The sequence below is a fragment of the Pristiophorus japonicus genome, unplaced genomic scaffold (genome assembly GCF_044704955.1).
Source record: "Pristiophorus japonicus isolate sPriJap1 unplaced genomic scaffold, sPriJap1.hap1 HAP1_SCAFFOLD_233, whole genome shotgun sequence".
NCBI lineage: Eukaryota > Metazoa > Chordata > Chondrichthyes > Pristiophoridae > Pristiophorus > Pristiophorus japonicus.
This window is the reverse complement of record NW_027252047.1, coordinates 854,680-860,815: the sequence shown is the minus strand read 5'-3', so window position 1 is coordinate 860,815 and position 6,136 is coordinate 854,680. Positions and strand designations below refer to the sequence as shown.

At 44.8% G+C, this 6,136-nt stretch overlaps 1 non-coding gene across 1 annotated transcript; it reads right to left on the bottom strand.

Annotated features, from left to right (window-relative positions):
* Positions 1-1,962: 1,962 nt before the first annotated feature.
* On the bottom strand, positions 1,963-2,036 carry trnan-guu (transfer RNA asparagine (anticodon GUU)). The gene has a single exon. It is a non-coding gene; the product is annotated as a tRNA-Asn (tRNA).
* Between the last annotated feature and the right edge of the window lie 4,100 nt (positions 2,037-6,136).

Sequence of the window (6,136 nt, the reverse complement as noted above, 5' to 3'; positions counted from 1 at the left end):
CTGTGACAGCCGGTCAGATTAAAGTCTGGACAAATAGAGACCCGCTATTGTCTCTAGTCAAGAAATGTGTCCTGAATGGGGACTGGGCAGCCACGTACAGGGCATGCCCTGAGGAATTTAAACCATTTCACAGGGGCAGGGATGAACTCTCGATTCAGGCCGATAGCCTACTGTGGGGAAACCGCGTAGTCATGCCCCAGATGGGCAGAGAGGTGTTCATCAGAGAACTCCACAATGAGCATCCGGGCATTGTCACGATGAAGGCAATTGCCAGGTCACACGTTTGGTGGCCAGGGATAGATGCAGATCTGGAAGTTTGTGTTCGCAGGTGCAACACGTGTGCCCAGCTGGGCAATGCACCCAGGGAAGCCCCCCTTAGTCCCTGGCCATGGCCCGCCAAGCCTTGGTCACGCATCCATGATGACTACGCAGGTCCTTTCATCGGAAAAATGTTTTTGGTTGTAGTAGACGCCCACTCCAAATGGATCGAGTGTGACATTTTAAATTCAAGCACATCCTCTGCCACGGTAGAAAGTCTATGGGCAATGTTCGCCGCCCACGGTCTACCGGACATCTTGGTCAGCGACAATGGCCCGTGCTTCACAAGCACTGAATTCCAGGACTTCATGGCAGGCAATGGAATTATCCATGTCAGAAAGGCACCGTTCAAGCCAGCCTCAAACGGCCAGGCAGAACGAAAAGTGCAGATAATCAAACAGGGGATGCTCAGAATCCAAGGGGGTTCCCTACAAAGCCACTTATCACGCCTCCTGTTGGCGAATAGATCCCGACCACACTCGCTCACAGGGGTTCCACTCGCAGGGCTGCTAATGATAAGGACTCTCAAAACCTGTTATCCCTTATACACCCCACCATGAAAGAAATTGTTGAGAGCAGGCGCCAATCACAATATAACTACCATGACAGGAATGCGAGGGCACGATATATTGGTGCAAACGACCCTGTTGTTGTCCACAACGACACTGCAGGGCCTGAATGGCTCGCAGGCACTGTGATTGCCAAAGAGGGCAATAGGATTCTGGTAGTTAAACTTACCAATGGACAAATCTGCCGCAAACACGTGGATCAAATAAAAAGGAGGTTCAGCAACCCCAAAGAAGAAGCAGAGGAAGAACATGATATTGAGTTCACTCTAGCACAGGTGACCGAACACCGGAACCAAAGGGAGGAGAGCCCAGTCACTGTGGGCAGTCCGGATAGGCCTGAGGCACCGCAAACAGCAGACACACAGGCCAGCGCCCAACAACCGGAGCCCCAACTCAGGCGCTCTACAAGAGAGCGTAAACCACCAGAGAGACTCAACCTGTGATCCCAAAAAGACTTTGGGATCATGTATTCGACCAGCATTGTAACACCATTTTTAAATTCAAAACATTATAAAATTGACGACATGCAGCCAACGTGCAAAAGTAAGAATTCTTTTTATTACCGTTAATTAGCCGATAACCTTCTTCAGAATGAAATAAATAATAATATAATTACTGAGGAACAGTGGTATCCTCAATCATTCATTTTCTCTTTACATGTGATGAAGTTTTATCCCTATCTCATTTACACGCTGTATGAGAATGGTTTAAAATTGTAAGTGTTTATGACTCAGTTGTAAAACCATTGATTGTGTGTGTGTCTATACTTGATAGGAGGAGCACTTGAGACCGAAGTTCCAGTTCTATATATGTATCAATAGAATCAATTTCCACCAGTTTCTTTAAACCCAATAACATAATTTATTTCTAATGGGCTGGATGGAGGAACATGATCCATGTAAAAAATTGTTATCGTTTTACTTGAACTGAATGCTCATAATATATTGGAGTGGGAACTAATTGGATAACAGCACTGCTGGCAACATTTGCGGAACAGATTCGTGCAGCCAAAACGCACAATGACAACCTGGGACTGTGCGGCACCGAATACTCGGGGAAAAACAGTTAAACACTTCGTCCCTGGGTTGGTTCGAACCACCAAACTTTCGATTAACAGCCAAACGCGCTAACCCATTGCGCCACAGAGACTGATGGATGCATGACGTGCAAGACATCCAAAACCAGGGTGTCAGTCAGTTAAAGCTTCAGATTGCTCCGACCGGAATGGAACTTGTCCACTCACAGTTGTACTTTTCCCAAATAAATGGAGGAACATTCATTGTGGATGTGTGGAAGCAGTCTGGTCCCGCACACTGCAGACACTTCCATGTCACCGCCAACCAGCTCTCCCACAACCGGTGTGATCTACCTTCCAGCCTTCCGGTGCCTTGTCTGTGACGAAGTATTCTGATTGTCCCGAAGCAGGTATTAGGTTTGAATTTCTTTTCAGCTCCTGACTACGGATATTCCTGTGATTCAACGGGAACTAAATGCTGACAGGGACAGTTGGATTCGCCGTTTCTTTGCTTGGTGAAATTTCAAAGATTGAAAGCGACGCACATCAACCCCAAACCTCCCGTGAGATGGAAGCCCAGTTGCTGTTTCAAGCTTGAATGCAGGTACAAGCAGAACTTATTCAAAGAAAGTCCAAGTCCCTGAGACGCCTTATTATTTGCACCAAACTCTTTGCAAAGAGTTGAGGTTCATGTTTGGTGATCTGGGCACATCTTTCCCCAAACTACAACACTTCAAACATAACTCAATGGCTGTAAAGCGCTTTGGGGCGACATGATTCCTGAAAGGCGCTGCAGATATGCAAGTCCTTCTTTGCAAAAGTTCGATGCAATTTCAAAATATGCGAGCAATATCAGGGCTCCTCTGGGACCCCTCGTAAATTTCAATGAACAACTCCAAAGGGAAATCACAGCCCGAGACCAACGAGCCAACTGTTTGACAAACGTGAAGATAAGGTGTAACCATGATCAAAGCATTTTTTTGTGTGTCGCTATTCAGAACATAAGAACTTAAGAACTAGGAGCAGGAGTAGGCCATATGGCCCCTCGAGCCTGCTCCGCCATTTAATATGATCATGGCTGAACCGATCATGGACTCAAGTCCACATCCCTGCGTGTTCCCCATAAGCCTATTCCCTTATCTGTGAAGAAGCTATCTCTGTCTTAAATTTATTTAATGTCGTGGCTTTCTCAGCTCTCTGAGGCAGTGAGTTTGACAGATTTACAACCCTCTGAGAGAAGAAATTCCTCCTCATCACAGATTTAAATGGGCGGCCCCTTATTCTGAGATTATGCCCCCTAGTTCTCTTCTTCCCTATCAGTGGAACCATCCTCTCTGCATCCACCTTATCAAGCTCCATCATTACCTTATACGTTTCGATAAGATCACCTCTCATTCTTCTGAATTCCAATGAGTAGAGGCCCAACCTACTCAACCTTTTCTCATAAGTCGACCGCTCATCTCCAGAGTCAACCCAGTGAACCTTCTCTGAACTGCCTCCAAAGCAAGTATATCCTTTAGTAAATATTGTAAGTGTTTGTGATTCTCGCCCAATTGCCAGACGGACGGTTTGAATCGCCCCCACCTTACGAAAGTTCTAGATCTGGGAATTATTATTCAGAGTGTAAATTAAATGAGTCATGGAAAGGGATGCTTCAGTGATAAATCGTAGTATATTTATTTGGTCTAACATACACTGTCTAAAACATGCACTGCTAAACTAAATCACTGTCTCTGTGGAGAATAAAATCCCGGTTACAAACAACATACATACAGTACAGAAATGAACCTAGTAACACACAGTAATTCCCTGGTGGATTCTAACCCCACCCCTACCAATGAATTACCCTCCCCAGAATAGCCCTGAAAAGCTTCACTTCTGAGAAAACCCTGAGCCCTTACCCAGCTGGCCTGGGATATCTGGTTACTGGCTTGGGACACTCGCGACCATGTTCACCACCATACGCAGCCCGTTTTCTTGCTCAGCTCAGCTGTGGGAAGTCACTGCCTGGTCTACAGTCTCGGTGGCTTCTTCTGCAGTACTGCGGCCCCTTCCTCTGGTACATCGATCGGTGGAGCGAGAGCGAGAGGGAGAGGGGGCTCTCTCTAGACACAAGCTGCAAGCTGCAAGCTCCAAGCTTCACACCAAGCTCCAAGCTAAAAATAAAGTGGAAAGGACCCTGTCTTTCTGGGAGTCTTGCTACCCCTATCTTTCCCGCCAATCTTTAAAACCCCTTTGTTTCTAAGCACGGGTACTTAGTCAGTGATGGGCCATCCCACCCATGCATTGGGCTGATGGCCCTTAGTCTGGGCATCTCTCTGAGCCTTTGTGTTGGGAAAGCCCCAGCTCCTCCTTGGCTGGCCAGGCTGGTGGGTTCATTGTTCTGTGTCTCCTTCTGAGATGGAGGTGAGAAGTGCTTTTACAAATTAGAGTGGCTTTGTCAGTGGCCCCACTTCCTGGCTGACAGCTCATTTGTCAATGGATGACTGACAGCTCTTTTGTCCCAGCTAACTGCCATGCGGTCTCTGGAGTTTTAACAAAACCAGCTTTTTCACATATCTGCGCAGGGTGTCCCCAGCACAGGGAAAATAGTCTCAGAAAAATCAAATCCACAAAATATTCTCGACTGAGTCCATTCTTTAAACAGAAACTTTGTGATCTCTTCATTCTGCTCTGCTAATTATCGATCTTGCCACGTAAAAAGTGCGTTGGCATTGCAATGCATTAATGTAAAATTAATGAAAAGAAAATGCAACGTTTTGTCGAGTGCAAAACATGCAGTGCCTGCATTTCAAAAAGCATTGCTTTTATTCATTCTGCGGAATGCATATTGCACAGATAATCTCAGCACACATTGTGCAGGCAAAGGCAGCATTCGACAACAAAGTGATTTGTCCTCTGCTGATTTGTAGCAGATAACTGACGGTTGAGCACACAATTTGACAACTAGACTTGTAGATCAAGCATCAATGAAAAAGGCAACAAAACTGCCCACCAGCACCAGGTGTCTTTCACTTGTTTGTCCCAAATTTTCAGCAGTTGGGACAACAAGAATTTAGGTTACACTGAGATTTGAACTCAAATCACTAGATTTAAAGTCAAGAGGGCTCACCATTACACCATGGAACCAACTATTCCAAAACATTTGAAACATACTTCGTCACAGACAAGGCACTGGAAGGCTGGAAGGTAGATCACACCGGTTCTGGTAGAGCTGGTTGGTGGTGACATGGAAGTGTCTGCAGTGTGCGGGACCAGACTCTTCCACACATCCACAATGAATGTCCCACCCTTTATTTGGGAAAAGTACAACTGAGAGTGGATAAGTTCGATACCGGTCGGAGCAATCTGAAGCTTTAACTGACTGACACCCTGGTTTTGCATGTCTTTCAGTGTGTATCTGTGTTTCAATGGTTTAGCGCATTCGGCTGGAAACTGAAAGTTGGGTAATCCAAACCCATCTCCGGGCGAAGCCTTTTAATGTTTTTCCCCGAGGATTCGGTGCCGCACAGTTCCGAGTTGTCATTGTGCATTTTGGCTTCACGAATATATTCCGCAAACATTGCAAGCTTTGCTGTTATCCAGTGAGTTCCCACGCCAATACTTTTATGAACATTCAGCACAAGTAAAACGATAAAAAAAATTTACATGGATCATGTTCCTCCATCCAGTCCAATTAAAATAAATTGTGTTATTGGGTTTAAAGGAACTGGTGAAAATTGATTCTATTGATGCATATATCGAACTGGAACTTCGGTCTCAAGTGCTCCTCCTATCAAGAATAGACACACACACAATCAATGATTTTACAACTGAGTCATAAACACTTGCAATTTCTCATACAGCATGTAAATGAGATAGGGATAAAAATTCATCACATGTAAAGAGAAAATGAATGATTAAAGATACTACTGTCCCTCAGTAACTATATGATTATTTATTTCATCCTGAAAAAGGTTATCGTTTATTTAACGGTGATTAAATGAATTCTTATTTTTTCATATTAGCTGCATGTCGTCAATTTTATAAGGTTTTGAATTGAAAAAAGCTGTTACAGAAGTTACCGCCCTGACCTGGAATCGAAGCTGTTTTTCGGTGGCAGAAGGAGTGGTTTTACCTAATCATTTAATGGTGATTTCAAAGAATCACGTGACGTTAAATTCAGATCAAGGTTACGATGTGTTTCGGTGTGAAACAAGTGGATTGAAAAGGACAATAATGACACCAAGCATTA